Here is a 22661-nt window from a genome sequence, read left to right on the forward strand (position 1 = left end):
ATTATATTGTGTATCCAATTCTCATCAATGAATAGGAACTTGTTATTGGTGTGGAGTCTTAGTAATTAAAGGAAATGACTACTCTTAGAATTTGAGAAAGAGAAAGAGAGGAACCCTGAAAATAGTAGCACCTTCACCTTTGAAAAGCAGATTTCAAAAGGGTTACAGAAAGGATGACATTCAAGCTCTAAGTTTCCATGAAAATAAGGCATTCCATGCGAGACAGAAAGATTTCAAGAATCAGACTGAGGATGCAAAAGTAACATAATTACTTTAGATTATGCTTTTTTCTCCTTGATCTCAAAGTGCATTACTTGGAGCAATGTATCCAAATAGTAGAAAAATACATTTATAATTGAGGAAAGGAAAATATCTCTCACAGAAGTATTAACAAATATTCTAAGAGATAATTATTTTCCAGATATGTTCTGAAGATGACTCTTCATCTTGTATGATTCAGGTTAGATGGCTTCTGAAATACTGAAATACTTGTCAATCCTGAAACTGTGTTTTTTCTGTAACTCTTATTACTAATTGTATAATAACAGAATAAATAGTAATCCATTTATTTTTCCTTGTTCTTGCTAGATAATTAAATTTTCATTCTTTCTCTTTTATTGGAATATCTTTTTGATGATATTTTTTATTTTGTTTTTTCTATATAATCCTTCAGAAGTAAAAAGTAGCCTATTTATGTCTTCTGGATCCATTTACATTGCCTTATTAGTAATCCATAACATTAAGTCTTTGGAGTTTGGGGTGTTCTATGAATCATTTCAAAAACAATTTTATTCAAAAGATTGCAAAATCCCCCAAAGGCAATATAGCCCAATTCCTTCCATTTAATCAGTTATTCATCTAGGACATTGCTCATGTTCAATATCTGTCATAGTTTATATATTTATGTATATAAGCATTGTTAGACATACCTGAACACACATGTGCATATAAACACATATGCACACAAGCCCAAAAGAAACGTGAGATGGGCAAAATTAGAGAAGGTACCCCAAATGTTCATATGGACTATTTGTGTCTGATCTGTGGAGGAGCACTCAGAGCTTCTATTGGTCTGTCCAGCCACAATCAACAAATTGCAACTTGACTCTAACATAGTGATGTCATTTTGGTTGTCTTTGAAACAAAGGATGAAAACAATCAACAACACAGATACTTACATATAATTGCACATATTTGTATTTGTTTATGGAGATGTAATGTGTTGTATATGCATGTATTTGTATATATGGATATGTTGCATTTATATATACAGATATATTCAGATTGTACATACATATATGTATATCCATAATCATATATGTATACACTTATATATATTGAGGGATTTTTGAAAATAGACAATTTTCATTTCTTCCTTCTTTTTCAAATACTTGAGTGATTATTTATCTAATTTAAAATGTTGTACAATATTGTGAGGTTTGATTCCATATGCAAAATAAACAATGAATATTAAGCAATCCATTATGTGATCCATAAACAGGAACATTTTGAAGATCTTACTATCTATATAGAATGCTTCCTATTTTGACATTATACTGGTCATCTTCTATGATAATGATAAACACTTTTTTAACTATATATCTCCCTGTTTTTTACATTGCTTGATATTAATAACCAGAGAATTAATGAATAAATTAACTTGTGTTATATATTTCAAAGGATTTTATATTATTATGACATACACAAAAGAGACAGTCAATGGGAAGACAACCTTTAGGGAAATATTTACTCTGCTAAATTATTTTTAAGCAGATTTTGAATTATCTCTTGTATCTTCCATTCTTTTCAGTGAATTGTATGACAGTATAGATGTGATCTGCAATAGAACATTATACTTAAGGATTTGCTCTATGAATGGGTGATCCAACTACATTTCCTAGTCTATACAACAGATTTTCTTCATCCAGTTTCCCCCACACACACTTTACTGAATCCTTGAGTAATTATTGATTTCACTTTAAAAGCTCTGTCTTTCTGTTTTTTAATCTCTTTAAAAAGTTGTCCTTTATATGTGAACAGTTTACTCTTATGAAGTAAGGATAGGAAAGTAAGCACAAGAATCAATAATTGTTTCTATGTTTTTAGTTGTTCATCTATGTTGAGAATATCCACAAATTTTTCCAAATATGTAGAATCATTCTTTTCTTCAGAGATACAAAAACCATTTTCCTCAATGGTTCAAAGTTGTATTAGTTCCATGAAAGATTACCTCTATGTATAGTTGGTCTAGTAATAATGATCTTATTAACTTCTGCTCTTCACTGACATTTGAATGAATTTATATAATTTTTCTTTATCACATAGAATGTTAGAAATTGTGATATTAGAGTCCAGATGCGATCACAGAAATATTCAGATATTTTCCATTATTTTTGTTGATTTTATTCCTTCAGTTTCATTATTAATAGCATAGGATAATTTAATACCTTAGGCCTCTTGCCAAGCTTTTCATAAGTTTGTTTTTAGCTATTTTGTCATGTGCTTGATTAATATTAGTTCATGCAGATGGGTTATGAAGATAGTAGTGATGATTTAAGTGGGAAGATATAGAGACAAAGAAAGGAGTCAGATGGCCTCTACAACTCTCCCCAATATATCTAGCACTTTTCTCTACATTATCTTTCCCCATTCTAATTTACATCCCTATTTTAAAAGAAAATGTATTCAATATAATGAAGAGGAAAACATAGCCTAGAAACAGACCTAGTAGCATACATTTGGTATTCTATTCATCCACAAAGATAGGATAATCAGGGATAATATAAATTTATATTGTAAAATGATTTATAAAATCTTATAGAGAATGATATTGGAGAGTTTGAGAACTGTCACTTGACAAAATAGTTAAAATCAGTCAATGAAAAACAAACTTATAGAAAACTTGGCAAAAGACCTAAGATCAACTATCCTATAGCATTAAGAATGAACCTGAAGGAATAAAATCAACAAAACAATTGGAAAATATCTGTGAATATTCCTATGACAAGCTATATTTTGAATTAGTGACAAGAATACCACATCTGGATTCTAACATCACAATCTCTGATACTCTATGTAACAAAGAAGCATTATATTTACCAGTTATTACTGTTATCATTATTATTAAAGTTATATTCATTTATTCAAATATCATATTTAATAATACTTCAATTCTACAGGATAACTAGGTTCTACAGAGAATTTGCATACATATATAGGTGCGTATATGCACATGTACCTATATGTGATTAATCAGTAACATTTGTGTGTAATATGTTACTCTGGTAAAGTTATGGGTTTGCCATTGGGAAAGTGAGGAATTATTGGTAGAATTGTACACTGATCCAAGCATTATGAATAGCAATTTAGAACTATACCCACAGAAAAAAAAGAAGAACTATACCCACAGGGCAATCAAACTAATTTAATCCAGCATCTTTGATCCAGCAATACCACTAATAGGTTTATAACCCAGAGAGTTCATTTAAAAAGATGAAAAGATCTGGGTGTTCAAAAACAGTTATAGCAGCTCTTTTGTGATGGCAAAAATTTGGAAGTTTAAGGGATGCCTATCAATTGAGGAATGGGTAAACAAACTGAGGTATTTGTGCTATAAAAAACAGGAACAGCAGATTGTACCCAAAAAAACCTGGAAATGCTTATGAACTGATGCAAAGTGAAATAAGCAGTACCAGGAGAAAGAACACTGTAAATGGTAATGGTAACATTACATGATATTCAACTATAAATGACCCAACTCTTTTCTTCTCAGCAATATCATGATCCAGAATAATTACAAAAAAATTAATAATGAAAAATTCTATTTAAAAAAGAGAAAGAATTGCTGAAATCTTTATGTAGATTAAAGCTTACTATTTTCACTTTCTTTATTTTTAATGTGTTTTTTTCCCCTTTGGAGTTTTTCTTCTTTCCCATAATGACTAATATGGAAATAAATTTTGTACAATTATACATAATATAACCTATGCCAAATTGCTTACCAATTTGGAGGGGAAATGGAGGAGAAGAAATAATTGGAATTCAATTCTAAAAAAAGAATATTAAAAATTGCAGTTGGGAAAAATACTATTTAAAAAAAAGTATGGGTTTCCCAATGAAAGGGTTCATTTTCTTGAAAATGTGAATACTTTTCAAGCTGTTTTAGTTACTATAAAACTAAAAAGGGTAAAATTGTGTGTTGAGAAGAGCTGTGATATCTATCTCAATCTAATGGACCATGACAAAATATTTGTCTCAATCTGTTACCTTAGTTTTCTTATATGTGAAGTGTGACAGAAAAGGAAAATAGGTGGGACAACATTCATAGTGACATTTGCAGTATGAAAAGGTATAAGAAAATAAGAATGTTCAAATATTCAATAGCAAATTTAGCATCTCTTCCTAAAACCATTAATGTCATAATTCCTATTTGGTAAGTTATTCTGTGCAAAGTAATCATGATGTGGAGATTCTTTGTATTTTTTAGAAGCTATATAAATATACCGTGAGGTCTTTAAGCTTTTATAGAGCTAAAACATCTTAAAATCTAAGTCTGGTAACACTCAAAGGTCCTATCTAGCTATATATAAAGAGGTTCATTTAGGTGTTTGACAACAACCAGTTGATGAATTACTTTATGGCATTAGTGAGACATTGAAGAGACAAAAAAAAAAAAAAAACTCTTACCATGGGTGCTCCCCCATCCATACCGATGGTGTTAGAATAATATAAGAGGGTACAGAGAAGGCTAAGAATCACATGTCTCTTAGACAACCTAAAGTACTAACTTAACTGCTGTGCTGCATTTTTGTGCAGTCACTGCTAACTTCAGGCAGAATAAAACCACATTCATACTGACATTTGCACTACAATGAAATCAAGTAGAACCAAAAGAAAAGAGAGATCATATATTCTTTTGAGAGGAGACAAGAACAGAGTGCATGGAATCTCAGAATAGAAAGAGATCTCCAAGCAGCATCAAACTTAGAATCCCTTTTACACCATATCCCCAAAATTGTCACCAATCCTCATTTTTTAAAACTTCCAATGAGAAGAAAATCCACTTTTTTCCCCAAGAAAATTCATTTCACTTTTAGAAAGTTCCATTCTGAATGTTTAGCTTACATCAAATCCAAATCTGTCTATTTGTTGTTTCTACTCATTGTTCTTAATTTTTATGTCTAGTACCAATCAGAATAAATGTAATCACTCTTGCAAAATACTACAAAATACTAGAAGATGATTATCATATTTTCCTTCTGAGTCTTCTTTCAAGGCTAAACTTTCCCATTTTCTCAAAACAATAATATATGAGCCCAAGGTTTTTCATGATCAAAATTATCCTTCTTTGGGTACTCTCCCATTTATCAATGTCATTCCTTAGGTCATGATATCCAGAAAAAAACACAATTTTCTAAAAGTAGACCAGAAGTGGTAATTATTTCTCTAAGCCTAGAATCTCTACCTCAGAGCCCAGGACTGAATTAGCTTTCTTGTGGTTATCATTTTGTACTATTAAGTAATATTGAACTTTGTAGTTCAAAAGAACCTTCAGTCATTTTTCAGAGAAGTGTTCTTTTTGATACATTAGTCAACCTGGTCAAATCATGGGAAGTTCACTTTTTATACTGTTACCAAAATTTGAAAGACAAATACTCTATGATATTGTTTATTCTCACTACTATCAATAAATTCAGTACTATTTAGAAAAGCTATCATTATGGGACAACTTGACGTAACAGAGTATTGGGCTTGAAATCAAAAAGATCTCAGTTCCAATTCCACTTCTGACATTAACTGTGTGACCTCTGATACATCACTTAACCTTTTTGAGGCTTTCTATAGTTAGTTTGTGATCTGTGTCAATGAAAGGACTGTCCAGGCTGGGAGTTGTCAAACTAATAAAATCACCAGTCCCAGAAATTTCCACACATTTGGGCTCATATAGAATTAATCAACACGCATGGACACTTGTGATATGCCAGGCACCCTACTAAGCAATAAGGGTACAAACAATAACAAGAAATAAAGACAAAAATAGTCCTTGTTCTCAAGGAGCTCACATTCTAATGAAAAAATTTATATATATACATATGTGTGTGTGTGTGCACTAGAATTGCTAAAAGAGAATCTCAAAACAAATGCTATGTGAGAAATAGCATTATAATTGCTTCTAAAAGATCTCATCATAAGCATTTCTCAGTGCATCATTTAGCCCACAGAAACAGCCTCAAGTATTGCTACAAGATATTCTGCCTCCAGGAAAGGAACACATTCTCTTCTGAAAAACTCCCTTCTACATAGTATAATTAAGAAGAGACACACTGACATCAAAGAAATCCCTTCTATGAAAATCTAGATAATTAAGTGATGTCCTAACCAAGCCCAGGGACTTGCCTGGTGCATAATCCAAAAGGTGAAAAGATCAATGTTGAGTAGCCTAGTTTAATCCATTGTTCCTAATATCTCTTTTCCCTTAACACACTCACATATTGTACCGTCTAGATCCTGACAATGGTAGACTAAAGCAGTCTGAGCTTTCCATATTATCCCCAGCCACATGACTGACTCAAACTATCTAATAATAATACTAACACATGCTAAGTATACAAAAAATCCTCATCCTCCTAGAATTCTGGGATCTGATATTCAATCCAGGATATAAAGAATTAACACAGTCTGAATCACTAATTATGGGACATAGGGCAATATTTTAGATACAATTATAACACAATTAATATGATAATAATATATAAAAAAATTGATAGGGCCAGCCCTTGGAATATCATGAAATAGTGTTTGTTTTTGGTGCATTCCTACTTGCTTTTCTGAATTTTTTATCCCCTAACATCGCCTGATTTAGTTGTCTTGACTTCCATTGCTGTTAAACCTTAATTCTTAGTTAGCTGTCATAATTAACTGAAAATAGTTTAGTAGAAACTATTCCAGAGGAACTTACACAGAATAATAGAAAGTTCTTGAATGCAATAAGTGTTTTACATTTCTTCATAACCCTAATACCTAATACAGCAGAATCTCATAGCTATAAGAGTACCCTATCTCAGAAAGGAGGAAGGACAAACCTGTAAAGAACAAAAGCTATCAGAAGTTTCTCCTCTCTCTCCCTCTTCCTCACTGTCTCCCTCTTTCTCTCTTTTTCCCTCTCTCTTGCTCTCTTTCCCAGGCAATTAGAAATAAAGGTTAACTAAAATGAAATTAATTAAAGTCCAATAAAAGTCCTAAAAGATGCATTATATGACTCTTAAGGAGAGTTCTTACTCCAACCATCCATCTCATCAATCTTCCTGATCTCTTTCAACTCCATACCATTAGCCTCACTACTCATGATGATGAAAAATTGTCTGAACTCTTTCTTCAATGATTAGCATACTCCTCTTCTGTCAAATCCCTGTCCAAATGATTCTAAAACTCCACTTGTTATACTGCTCACACTCTGCTATCTGCTCCCTTACTGAAATCCTCCTCAACATAATTCCCCCAACATCCCACCCTAAAATTACCTCCATCCACTATGCTCTTTGTAATATTTAAAGGTAACAAACTTGTTACCTATTTTAGAACTTTTAATTTCTACTCATTCTTTCTTCTTTCATTTTAGTCCTACATCTTTTCCTTTCTTACTACTTTGATTTTTCTGCACTCACTGAGACCTGGATTTCTCATGACAACATTATCCCTGGCCAATATTTTTAGAACCTATGGTGCTTTTACTCTTACCCAGTGATATGTTAATTATGGTTGGGGATTCAGAATTGTCCTTGTATTTCTGAACTCTCTATTTGCCACCACTAAATGTACTGTAATCTTTTAAAATGTCATTCAATCTATATTTATTACCCCCATCAAAATTTTAGAAGCTTTTACTTACTAATATCCAAGACACTTTCTTCAGTGAGGTTAGTAATGTCCTCTTCAACTTCTTTCCTCATGCTAGGAGACTTAAACATACATATTGATACTCTCTCAAACACCTTAATTTTAAAGTTCTTCAACTTATTCATTTACTCCACTTAGAATACCAACCTCCTAGTCACAGAGACAGTCATTCCATTAATCTTATCATGTTGCACTTCCAAATTCATACATTATGAAATTTTTTATCTAACAAATCTGTACAGTCACTTCTTTTCAATCTTTATTGGATCTCCATCCAGATTTCACCCATTTATAATGTATTTCTTCCTAAGCTGTATCTTGGACACATCTTCTATATATTGTTTCACTTAGTTATCTCATCACTTCCAATGCAATCTTCTGAAATATATCTATCCAACTTTAACCTCTCTTTGGACCTTGTAATGCCTGCAAATGCCTATTGGATATTTTGAATAAGATATCCTATCAACATCTTAAATTTAACATATGTCAAAATGAACTCATTATCTTCCTCTTCAAACATCCCCTTATTCCTAACTTCCCTATATTGTCGAGGGAATCATTGCCTTCCCTGACTTGCAACCTAAATATTATCTTCAATATCTCACTCTCTCAAACTCCAGATCTAAACTGTTGCCAAGTCCTATATATTCTATCTTTATGACATCTCTTGCTTTTGTGCTCTCTTCTTTCCTTTGATATTGCTACCTTCCTGATATAATTCTTCATCATTTCAGATTTGTTATAGCCTTCTGGTTGATGTGCCTACATCAAATTTCTCCTTACTTTGGTCTTCCACTTAGATATCACAATCCATTAAAATATCCACTTAGATATCAAAGAAATCTTCTTAAATCACAGGTCTGATCAATAAAATAGAGGACTTCTCCTTATCTCTATGATAAAGTATGAATCTTCTGTTTGGCCTTTAATTTCCTCCATGAATTCACTTCCTACTTTTCCAGTCTTATACTTTACTCACCTCTACACACTCTATTATCCCATGTCACTATACTCCTTGGTATTCCTTTCTCAACTCAAATAATTTTCGCTGGTTATCCACTATGCCTAAAATAATTTTCCTCTTTTATTCAACTTTTCTTAATTACTTTCTTTCAAAATTAGCTAAAATTACACTTTTTCAAGGATCCCTATAGTGCCTATCCTCTAAGATTACTTCTAGTTTAACTTATGAATATCTAGTTTGTATGTAATTGTTTACATGTTTTATCTTCCATTAGACTTCAACTTGTGGTGAAGAATTATTTTTGCCTCAATTTCTTACTTAGAACACTGCTAGATACATAGTAGGCACTTGATAAATGTTTGTTTATGACTTTTAAGAATGCTCACCTATAATTAGCTATGATTGGTAACAAAATTATGAAACATATAAAATTTGTCTTTGGTATTCCTTGCCTACACATTAACACCATTTTATCCATTTCCCTTCTCCCTTAAAAATCTCAGTGTCCTCTTAAAACTTGCTAGCTGCATGACCCTGGGCAAGTCACTAACCCCAATAGCCTCAAAAAAAAAATCTCAGGGTCGTCTTTCTGTCTACCAAGGGACCCATTTCTCCAGAAAGGAACTGAACATCTCTGTCATTTATGGTTAAGTAGGAATTTATGAAACTGTCTCCTCTCACATAGTGGCATTTACATTTTTATATAGTTTCAATAGAGGGGATAATTTCATTTTATATATAATTAAATTTCTAATATACTAAAATTGTGTCTTAGAAAAAAAGGAATGTTCCTCTTTCTTTTGAAAGATTAATCTTTCCATGTGTACTTTAAATTCAATCCTTCTATTTACCCATGAGTTTGGTTTTATTTATCCTTCTCTCTATATATTGCCCAGCAAATAAAGTATACTTACCCAAATATTACCCCAACCTTCCTTAACTCCCACTATTCTCCTAAATGTACATCATATTACAACTAAATTAAGTTCACTCTATTGTTACTCAAATTTGTTTTATGCTCATTTATATTAGCCTAACCTACCCATAAACAATCTAAACAACTGTTTAGATTTATCTTTATTTGTTTGAAAAATGTGTTGTAAATTATATAATCAACTATGATAGACTTAGCTCTTCTCAGCAATACAGTGATTCAAATCAATTCCAGAAGATTTGTGATGGAAAGGGTATCTATATCCAAAGAAAAAATAATGGAGTCTGAATATATAGCAAAATACACTTTTCACATTTTTTAGATTTTTTTTTCTTGTGGCTTTTAACTTTTGCTCTCATTCTTCTTTCACAACATGACTAGTGTGGAAATCTCTTTAGTATGATTATGCATGTATAGCCTGTATTAGATTGCTTGTTGTCTTAAGGTGGGGAGAGCAACTCACATAATGATATAGTTTCATTACCTTACAAAGATCAGGACTTTCAGGTAATCTAATAATTCTTAAATTATCTCTATTTGATCTATTTTCCAAGTCAGTTTTTTTTTTTCGGTTACTTTTTCCCCCCAATGAAATATTTCACATTTTCTTCCATTTTTCCATTATTTTATTGTTTTTTACTCTCATAAAGTTATTAGATTACAATTACACAATTCTAATTTTTTTAAAATAATAGCCTTTAATTTTTTAAGCTTTTTATTTCCAAAACATATGCATAGATAATTTTTCAACAACAGTTCTTGCATAGCTGTAATGTCTGGGCTAGCTCTCTAGAGGACCTCAGGCTCAGGCAAAGTCCTTGGTCTTAGGGTGGAGAAGTGAAGGAGGCAGGAAAGTCTCCATGTGGCTGTTCCAAGATGAAGTCTGTAGTCTGGAGCTTGAAGTCTTATGTGGCTGAGAGCTGCTGCTAAGAGCTGTGGCTGAGAGAGATCCCTCTGTTTCTGAGACTCTCTTAAATACCCCAGCATGACTACATCACCACACCACACCACATTGGGCATGTGCAGCTGTAGAACATCACACACCACATTATCCTAAGTATATGCCAACTAGATTGACCACATCATTACATTAAGTCAAGTATGTTCTGAAGGAACCACCATCTCACATCAAGTAGGTACTTAAATACAAACACTCTGCAGTCTTAGATTCAAGTACACCCTCTTTCAGAGTTCCTGCTTGCTACGCATAGCCTTGTGTTCCAAATTTTTCCCTCATTCCCTCCATCCCCTCCCCTAGATGGCAAGCAATCCAATATATGTTATACATGTTAAAATATATGTTAAACCTAATATATGTAAACCTTTATACAATTATCTTGATGCACAAGAAAAATCAGATGAAAAAAGGAAAGAAAATGGAAGTGAACAATGACAAAAAAGTGAGAATGTTCTGTTGTGATCCACACTCAGTTCCCACTGTCCTCTCTCTGGTTGTAGATGGCTCTCTTTATCACAAGATCATTGGAAGTGGCATCAACCATCTCATTGTTGGAAAGAGTCTCATCCATCAGAATTGATTGTCATATGATATTGTTGCTGTGTACAATGACCTACTGATTCTACTCATTTCGCTTAGCATCAGTTCATGTATGTCTCTCCAGGTTTCTCTAAAACCATCCTGTTGATCGTTTTTTATAGAACAATAATATTCCATAACATTCATATGCCATAATTTAACTCAGCCATTCTCCAACTGATGGGCATCCATTAGTTTCCAATTTCTTGCCACTACAAAAAGGGCTGCCATAAATATTTTTGCACATATAGGTCCCTTTCCTTCCTTTAAAATCTCTGGCATATAGGCCCAATAAAAACACTGCTGGATCAAAAGGTATGCACAGGTATCAAACTTTTTTTGAGCACAGTTCCAAATTGCTCTGCAGAATGGCTGGATCTGTTCACAATTCCACCAACAATGTATTATTTTTTCCCACATCCTCTCCAACAAATCATCATTACCTTTCCTGTCATCTTAGCCAATCTAGGAGATGTGCAGTGGTACCTCAGAGTTGTCAGAATTTGCATTCCTTTGATTAATAGTGATTTAGAGCACCTTTTCATATGACTGGAAATAGTTTTAATTTCTTCGTCTGAAAATTATCTGTTCATATCCTTTGACCACTTATCAACCCAATTCCAATTTTTAAGAAATTACTTTCCTCAATGAATTTTTGTACCTCTTTTTCAATTTGACCAATTTTTGTGTTTTAAAGTATTTTCCATTATTTTGTGCCTCTTTTATGAAGTTGTTAATTGTATTTTCTTAATTTTCATCCTTTAGTTTATTTTTTGTAGTATTTTGAAAATGTATTTTAGCTCTTTAAGTAAAATTCTTGTTGGGCTTGTGTCCAATTGATCCTTTTTTTTTTCTTTGAGAGTTTACTTGCAGCTGTTTGACTTCATTATCTTCTGGGTTTATGTCAATCTTCCCTGTCACCATAATATAATTTTATAATCAAGTTCTCTTCTATTATTTGATCATTTTCCAACTCTGTTTCTTTCTTTAAAACTAAGTAAATGGGCTCTATTCCCAGCACGGGGAGTTAGGGGTGGGTAGAAGCTCTGTCTCAAGCTTTGGGCTTTTAAGCACTGATTTTTTTTTAGACTTAGATCTGGAGTTTGGGAAGTTTTTAGTGTTTCCTGGGTGATATAATTTGAAGAGAAAAAAAGAGAGAGAGAGACACAGAGTGGGGGTGGGGAGGGGGAGAGAGACAGAGGGAGAGAGAGAAACAGAAGAAAGGGAGAGGGAAAGAGAGAAGGAGAGGGAGAGATCTGTTCTCTTTGTCTGTTTCTTTTCCCTGGGACTAGAAGTGCTACTTCTCCTTAAAGATTCCACTCCCTCTTCACCAAAAGTATTTCTCTCTGCTATTAAATTAAGATCCAGAAATAGGTAGAGACAATGGAGTCGCCAAATAGTATCTAGTTCTGTGGCTGGTACTAGCATACAGGTATCCTGAAATCCCTTTCTGACTGTCAGGTCTCTTTATTCCCTTCGGCTTGAGAGCTCCTGAAATTGTTGTTCCTTCTTTTACCATCACTTAGGCCCACCACTAGGGTTTCATCCACATGGGCAATGGGACAGCCTCCTTCTCAATGTCACAGATCTCACTTCTGACCTCCCATGTTGCCTTCAGCTAGAAGAATCTCTTATTCTGACCATTTGTTGCTTCTGCCATTCCAGATTTAAATTTGAGGCACTATTTTACAATTATTTGGAGAGGAATTTTGGTATAGCTTGGCTGAGTACTTCTCTACTCTGCCACTTGGCTCCACTCCTGCAATTCCTCTCTTGTATTATTTTTAAAAGATATTGTTTTCAATATAATGAAATTACTTTTATAAGTTACTTGTCAGCAATGCATATATTCTAAAATGTAAAGTTGATCTCTGGGACTTAAAACTTGGACTCTGTGTTTTCAAAATAAATTAGCATAAAGAGTGTTTTAATATTTGCAAAATACTTCACAACAATCCTATTAAATAGGTATTAGAAATAGTATTGTTTCTTTTCTTAATAGGTAAGGCAACTAAGGCTCCCGGAAGTTAATTTATTTATTCATAATACAATTGATAGTGATCATATGAGGAGGGATTTTCAGCCCAAATTTCCTAAATTTAGTGTTATTCTTTATGTATAATAGTTTTATCTTTAATATCCCTATCTTTAACAGCTCTCCCCTCCCTTTTCTGGTTGCTGTGCTAATTCCTTAACCCTTTTGCAAATCCTTAAGGATTTGGCAGATATTTCTTATGGTTTTGTCTTTGACAGTGCTATCTCCTCTCATACCCTCTACCTTTTATTTCCAAATCTTCTTATATCACTTATATCAACCCAGACCTTCCTGTGTAACTCTAGATCACTATTAAAATTTGGCTAAATAGGGATAGTTGGCTTCCTTGAATACCATAGATAAACCACATCATGATGGACTCAGAATTTTGGGGGAAAGAGCAGTTAGGTGGTGCAGTAGATAGAGCACCAGCCTTGAAGTGAGGAGGACCTGAGTTCAAATCTGGCCTCAGACACTTAACACTTCCTAGCTATGTGACTCTGGGCAAATCATTTAACCCAATTGCCTCAGTGGGGAAAAAAAAGAACTTTTTTGGGAAAAAAAATTATCATTTACAAATGAAGAGCCTAATTTGGTTCCAGTTGTTCTATGAATCATTTAATAGATTTCCCAATCCTTTAAGCTATGTACTTTAAATGAATTTTCCTATTTATTCATTTCTGTCCACATTTGGAATCATTATTGCTGCTTCCTTCAACCCTTATGCTGCTCTGTACTCATTGTGACACCTTCAAAGCCTAGAACCTATATTCTATGCACAGTAGGTATTAATCAAGTATCTACTATGATTGATTGATTCATAACTAAACTACAGCATAGTTTAATCCCTTTGTAAAACACTAAGAAAGGCTTGTAGAAGTGAAAGGATTCTTCAATATGCTTTATTTTCTTCATTCAGTAACAATACACATTTAAGTAACAATACACTTTTGAGATTTCCCCAAACAACACTGTGAATTAAGTAGTGCTCAATATTATAGCCACTATTTTATTGCTGAGAAAACTGAGGTCAGGAGGTGTTAAATGACTTGCATAAGTTCACATATCCCAAGTCTCCAATAGTCTTATAATTACAACTGTAATGTAATTACCATATTTCTTTAGGACAGTCAAAGTAATAATGCAAAACAGAAGGATCTTTACCACCTTTAAATTCATCTTGGGTGACTTCTAGCAGTAATTTTAATTTGAAAATTGCAATTTTCCTTAAAGATTTGCAAAGGTTTTCTGAGGTCATGGAAATTTTTTCTTTTTTTCTTTTCTTTTCTTTTCTTTTTTTTTTTTTTTTACTATATACTAGTAATATAAAAAGATAGCATGTAGGGGTTTTGTTTTTGAGACAAAACAATTTCCAGAGAATCACTGATATAATTTAAAATCTAAGAGAAAGGGAAATTTTGATTTAATAATGGGAAATGGAATTTATCAATTTGACCAATGAAAAACTGAATCTTGTACATTCAAAATAAAATATTCTTTGTTTTGACTATGATCTATAGCACATACTTGCCTCACTTCCCCTAAAGTATCTGGAATAGAGTTTAAGCCAGTCATAGATGAGAAAACTAAGACTTTCCCTGCCCCAGGAAGTTAAATGACTTGTTCATTTACTTAGTTGTGGTGGGTATGGAAAAAACACCTAGGTTCCCTACAGTTTTTGGAGTAGTGAAAAAAGAGGCATAGAAAATCCCATTTCTTTTTTTTTTTTTAATAGCTGAAAAGAAATAGGGAGAAGTAACAAAAAATGGGGTGAGATTGTGGCAAAGATAAACTTAATCTAACCTACAATTATGATCAAAGCTACTCCTGATCATTGAACCATAATCACAAGGAAAGAATTAATCATTAGTGTTATTATACTGTCTATCAGCTAAAATGAGATGTAAAGCCATGGGAAAAGGAAAGGCACAAGACAGAAAAAGGATCAGACCAGTTCTGATTTCCTATCGTCTACTTTTCCAATCTATATTTCAGAGCTTTGGAGGTCAACTGTAAATTATGCATGGTGATGTTTTAATTTTTTAAGGGGGCATTATTATAGTGTCCATATCATTTACTCAGACATGCATGTTAGTTTTCCTTGGAGAGCTGGATTTGATGCCATGTGAGTAGTATTCACTTGACCTTCAGAGATGAAGTTCCAGTTTGTACATGGCACTCTGCCAGTATCCAAAAGTATAACATGGAGCTTGAAAGCATGCATCCATGGCATCCAATTCTGCCTCTTCTGAGAAAAAAAGTGAACAGATGCTATTTAAAAACAGAGTCCTACAATTTGATAGCCTATAACTTGTGAGATACAATTTTGGACATTTCCTGGGCAGATTTCATTTCTGTGGTTAGGAGATTATGATTAAGATGAGCCTAGCCCATTGGATTATAAATCCCCAAAGAGTGCCAACCATCAATAGTATTATTGTAGTACATTGCCAGAATGAGGACCTCCAAAGCTTTGAACAATAGATTGAAGAAGCCATTAGTAAACCAGAAATTAGTCTAACTGGTTCTGCAAATGATTTTGTATAAGCTAACCCAGTGAAGGGACTTGGGAAATTGTAATATATAAGGTATTCTAGGAAGGAAAATATATGAAAAGGAAAATGATATTGTAATATAATAATAACTGAGGTAAATTTTTTTATAAGTATGAATTGTTTCATTATTTGTGCTTGGCTCATAGTATATACTTAATAAATAATTGATGATTGCTTTATTAGTAATAGATTCATAGGAACCTGAAATATCTAAGGCCTTAGAATCATCATAATAAGATCATTGCTATAAAATTGAATGGAATCTTGGAGGCCATCTACTTCATCCAATTCAACATTTTTGTAGAGCAAGATGGAAATATAAAATAATTGCCTGGTCCAAATTCTTATTGTCAATTCCAGCATTATTAGTTAAGGAGTACATTCTGTTGGTTGCATTTTAGCTCCTCTATAAAACCCATAAATAGAAAAAAATATCCTTTGCTAGAATGACACAATCTGGAGAGGGGACTAAAGAATTGCTCCTATATGCTGTTTAGGTAATTCCTAATCCTAGCACTTGAATTCATATTTCTACTTTGTCCTATACCACTTTTGTCACGGCCTTGAATAGTAGGCTAAAGAATCTGAACTTTATTCAGTTAGCAATGGAGGATCATTGAAGAATTCAGAATGGAGAAGTGCTAGAACCTTCTCTTCTCACAAGCAAATTAGTTTGGGGAGGAGAGAAAGGAGGTAGGAATATCTGTTAGACTCCTATTATAATAGATTAGGAGGGCAGTGAAAAGAAGGTAATAATGTAGTGACAAGGGGAAAAGAGAGCACAGGATAGGAATGTTAATTGTTTTCTATGTACCAGGTATAACTAAAGAAAAAAGAATATATTCTCTGTTCCCAAGGATTTTACATTCTATCTTTCTCTCCCTCGCTACTTCCTTTCCTCTTCCCCCATCCCATATATATTAAATGTGTACCTAATTGATAGATAATAATCTTTCAAGGGAAGAAATTAAATAGCTGCTAGAAGACAATGTTTGATATAATTTGAATTAAATTAGACAAGAATAATAGCATGATATTGAACAAAATCTAGGTAATGATACCACTGTCACAGAATGAAGTCAAAATAGTAAAATGTCTTCTGCATTCTCTATTCTGTATTAGGCACAGGATGAAATTATAGAAGACAACATAATCTTTGTTATCAAGAAGCTTAATTTTTCCAGGAAGGAAAAAGAATAATTTTATCAAGTTCAATGACAGGGTAACTATATACTGAGAGACTGAGACACAGGAATCTAAGAAAAGAGGCAAAAATGTAGCTAGGAAATCAGGATTGATAAAGCAAGCATTATAGACCCATGTTAACTACACCATTCAAACTAAATAGAAAGAGTGAGAGAAAAGGCTCAGGAAACAAAGTCTGAGTAAAAGCCATGGGGAAAGCATGAATGTGAGAGATACACTCATGTCAATGTTATATTATCCATGAATAAACCTCTGATATTTGGTTACCCCTTTTGAAGAAATTAAGCAACATCATGTCTCAAAATGTCCAGTTCCTTATTAGATCCTACTCCTGACAAATTAGGTCCTAGGAGGAAAAACTAGAAAGTCACCAATTTTTTTAATAAAGGAATTTTTTTTTAATTTCTGGGAATAAAATATTGTTAATCATGGATAGTTCTGATTACATAAAATTAGAAAGTTTTTGTATAAACAAAAGCAATGCAGCTAAAATTAGAAAAGAAGTAGAAAGTTAGGAAGAAATCTTTTAAGCATTTCTGTGATAAGGGTCTCATTTCAACATAGAAAACAAATTCTTTTTTTTTAAAAAGCAATTCCCTAATTGATAAATTGTGAAAGGATATGAATAGGAAAATTTCAAAGGAAGAAATCTAAGTTGTCAATACCCATGTGAAAACATGTTCTAAATCACTAATAATTAGAGAAATCCAAATTAAAACAATTCTGATATACCACTTTATATTCATCATATTGACAAAGAGGGAAAAAAAAGGAAATGGACAAATGCTGGAGAGCAGTATACATCTGTATACTGCTGATGGAGTTATTAATTAGTCTAAACTTCCAGAAATCTAGTATCTAAAAAGCTGCAAACTTTGATAATTTTTGCACTGAGGTACAAAAGTATTTAGAATGGTACCTTTTGTGGTGGCCAAGAATTGGAAATTACAGAATGACTAAATAAGTTTTGGGATATATGTTATATAGAATGATGAATGATGAAGGGGATGGTTTTAGAAAAACCTGGGAAAACTTATATGAATTGATTAGAAAGTGAAATGAGCAGGACCAAGAGAACAATTTTTGCAGTAACAACAATACTGTAAAGACAACCTTGAAAGGCTTAGGAACTTTGATCAACACAATGAAACCAGAGGTTTAAAAATGAAACATGCTATCTATCTCCAGATAATGAGATGGTTTCAGCATGAAGAATGAAATATATTTTTTTTTTTTTTGGAAATGGCTGATGTGAGGATTTGGGTTTCTCTTGATTATGTACATTTATATTGGGTTTTATTTTTCTTGCTGAGCAGGTGAGAGAGAATTTAGAACTTAAAAGTAAAATAATATTTAATTTTTAAAATGTGGTTAATTCCTCCATTATCACAGATTGCCACTTATATATGATTAGATAGATGGGTCTTTGATCATTGCTATTGGCAAAAGCAAACAATTTAAAAAACCCATAATACTCAAACCACCATTAGGATGAGTCTCTGAATTTTTTGAGCTGACTTCTTTAGAGAAGAGATACAATTTCTCTTTAGATCCTATTAAAAGTCATACTGATTTTTAAAAATCTGCCAGTCATCACTGTATGGATAGCCTTAGAGAGGCTTGGTTATGAAAAGGAAGGATGTATGTTGTTAAAAGAATTATGTAATTTTCAGAATGAAATGCAGGTAGAGTATGGGGGAAAAGGATATTGGTAGAACTGTGAATTGATAGGGCATTACTGGAAAGTCATTTGAATTTGTACCTAAAAAGTCATTGAACTGTCTATTTTGACCCAGAATAACACTAATATCTCTATACCCCTAAAGAGAATTTTTTTGTTGCTGTTCATTACTGTTGTTTTTATTGTTTTTATTATTGTAGCTTTTTATTGACAGAACATATGCATGAGTAATTTTTCAACATTGGCCTTTGTAAACACTTCTGTTCCAACTTTTCCCTTACTTCCCTGTATCCCCTCACCTAGATGGCAGGCAGCCTCATACATGTTAAACATGTTAAAGTGAATCTTAAATATAATATATGTGTACATATTTGTGTAGTTCTCTTGTTGCACAAGAAAAGTCAGATTTAGAAAGGTAAAAATAACCTGGGAAGAAAGACAAAAATGAAAGGAAACAACAGAAAGAGTGCAAACGCTATGCTGTGGTCCACACTCATTTCCCAGTGTTCTTTCACTGGGTGTAGCTGGTTCTGTTCATCACTGATCAGTTGGAACTGATTTGGATCCTCTCATTGTTGAAGACAGCCACTTCCATCGGAATTGACATTCATATAACATTGTTGTTGAAGTGTACAATGATCTCCTGGTTCTGCTCATTTCACTTAGCATCAGTTCATATTAGTCTCTCCAGGCTTCTCTGTATTCATTCTGCCTGTCATTTCCTACAGAACAATAATATTCCATAATATTCACATACTATAATTTACTTAGCCATTCTCCAATTGATAGGTATCCATTTAATTTCCAGTTTCTAGACACTACAAAAAAGGCTGCCACGAACATTTTGGCACATAGAGGTCCCTTTCCTAAAGAGAATTTTTAAAAGAGTTGATAAAACCTTTGTAACAAATGCATAGAAAAGAAAAACAAATTCCCATTTTGTTCATGCCTAAAAATGTTTGTCTAATTTTGCATATTTAATCATTGCCTTTCTGTCAGGTAGATAACATCGTTTATCATTGATCCTCTAAAAATTTTCCCTGAATTTTACATTGGGCCTTAAAGTCTTTCAGAATTGTTTCATTTACATGTTGTTTTAATAAATTGATCTAGTTCTATTATTTCACTGGGAAAGACATATTTCATACAGTGAAATAATAGAACTAGAAAGCTTTTCCCCCTCTTTTCCATTGAAAGAAGCAAATGAAATGGAAAGAAAAGGAATTTTGACAAAAAAATACAAACTACCTCATTCTTTTTTTTATTCAATTTTAGTCTCAACTGCAGGCTGTCCTACAGAGCTTCTTGTAATCTTCTTCATTAAAATGGAGAATGAAAGCAGAAGTTGTTCTTTTTGTCTTTGTAACCTCACCACCTAATATGATGCCTGGCAAAAAAGTAGCTCCATACTGAACATGTGTTGAGCAATCTATTGATTTCTTAATTCACTGAATGTAAGCTGCAAATCATTTAATGAACAACAGATATTTTTCATTCTTTTTGAGTATTCATATATTCCTTGGGCCCCATAATACTCTGATATTTTATATAATCAACACTATGTCATTTACTAATAGAAGCATCCATTTCACTATTTACAGGCAATCTCTATTCCATTTGAACCCTATTCAAGACTTTGGCAAATGTCCTTGACAAGCATTTTTCTCCTTGTTTTATGCATCCCTTGACTGTAATTAAAGAATCATCAAATGGAATAGTTTATATGGCTGTATTCACCAATGAATCTTGCATTATCTTAACATATGCATGTGTGCCTTCTTGTAGGAAAAGAGTCTTAAAGCTACATTTTTCTCTACTGAATTAATTTAAAATAAAGCATTATTAAAATGCATGTTTACTTGATTTGTAGGATCCTATCAAGTTTTTCATTACAATTCTCTACTCCATTTTCCGAAAGAGAAATTAATACAAAACCATTAACTATTTTCACATTGGCGTTTTTAGTTGTATTTATCCTGAACACTACAATGAAATACAATCATATCTCTAAAATTTTATTAGCTTTAAACATATAATAAAGCCAACTCTTTCAACTCTTATTTCTTCAGAAAAAACTTGGAGTCATCTTTACATTACTTTCAACTTCTTACTGTCTCCATGCTTTATTTATTTGTGGGACTATCAATGTTGATATGCTTTAGCTCTTCCAACAATATATGCATTCATTGATCCCTAGATGAGATATCATATTTATAGTATAAATAGTCAATTAAATCTTTTAGATTTTGTAAAAACTGTGATTCTTGGGTATTTTTATCCTTGTTCCAAGCAGCATATCACCATGATTTTGTAAGAAGAGAGATACACAAAACTGAGAGCAAGCAATTTTTTAAAGAAATTATTTAATGTGTTGCCATAGCCAAAGTGGTCATTACCTAGTGGTCATCCTTCTAGGACTGATATATGTCACTGTATGGAGTTAACTTTGACTCACTAACAGCTGATCCAGTCTTTCATTGATATTGTATGCAAAGGCTTTCCAACTTGATTTACACTTTGAAAGCAAAGTTTTTAAAAACCCAGGATGATCTCTCCACTATAAGAAGCAGTAGAGGCTGACTTAGGGCAAGATAAACAAAATATTAGTAAAGTAGTCATATTCAAGGTAATTAAAGTATAATTTAGCAAACTACTCAAGGCCAGAGACTGTCTATTAACCTCCCTTTGTGTAGTATATAGCACAATGCTTCATAGGGGATGCTCTCTTCCTATTAATTATATCCATTGATAATCTTTCATTAATTAATTACTTGTGAAATTTTGAAAGATATCTAACAAAGGATTATCCCAGGGCTCTAAGTAAATATCAAATCACATTTAATTAACATTTTAGTATGCCACAAACTGTGTTGATCATGGGTAATTTTAAACAGTGTCAAATTTAGTATGTTTTATCCTTACAACTTATCTCCCTGAAAACAAACTACAATAATTGCAGCAGTCAAAATGCTATTTTTATTCAGTACAATGTCCTTTAAGACATAATAATTATCAGTAAGTAAGTAGGCATGAGTGGAGATGGTATTCTCTTATTGCTGTTGTTCACAACCAAAAACATTTACCATAAAATATCAATTAACTGGGAAACTTGTGGAATAAGATATTCTATTTAATGAAACTTTCTAGTAAATCAATCAACAAGTATTTATTAATTTACTATGTGCCAGAAATTAGGCATGGAACCACACCTAACACCATATACCAAGATAAGATCAAAATGGGTCCATGACCTAGGCATAAAGAACGAGATTATAAATAAATTAGAGGAACATAGAATAGTTTATCTCTCAGACTTGTGGAGGAGAAAGAAATTTGTGACCAAAGATGAACTAGAGACCATTACTGATCACAAAATAGAAAATTTTGATTACATCAAATTAAAAAGCCTTTGTACAAACAAAACTAATGCAAACAAGATTAGAAGGGAAGCAACAAACTGGGAAAACATCTTCACAGTTAAAGGTTCTGATAAAGGCCTCATTTCTAAAATATATAGAGAACTGACTCAAATTTATAAGAAATCAAGCCATTCTCCAATTGATAAATGGTCAAAGGATATGAACAGACAATTTTCAGAGGATGAAATTGAAACTATTACCACTCATATGAAAGAGTGTTCCAAATCATTATTGATCAGAGAAATGCAAATTAAGACAACTCTGAGATACCACTACACACCTGTCAGATTGGCTAAGATGACAGGAAAAAATAATGATGAATGTTGGAGGGGATGGGGGAAAACTGGGACACTAATGCATTGTTGGTGGAGTTGTGAACGAATCCAACCATTCTGGAGAGCAATCTGGAATTATGCCCAAAAAATTATCAA

The sequence above is a fragment of the Antechinus flavipes genome, chromosome 5 (assembly GCF_016432865.1).
Source record: "Antechinus flavipes isolate AdamAnt ecotype Samford, QLD, Australia chromosome 5, AdamAnt_v2, whole genome shotgun sequence".
NCBI lineage: Eukaryota > Metazoa > Chordata > Mammalia > Dasyuromorphia > Dasyuridae > Antechinus > Antechinus flavipes.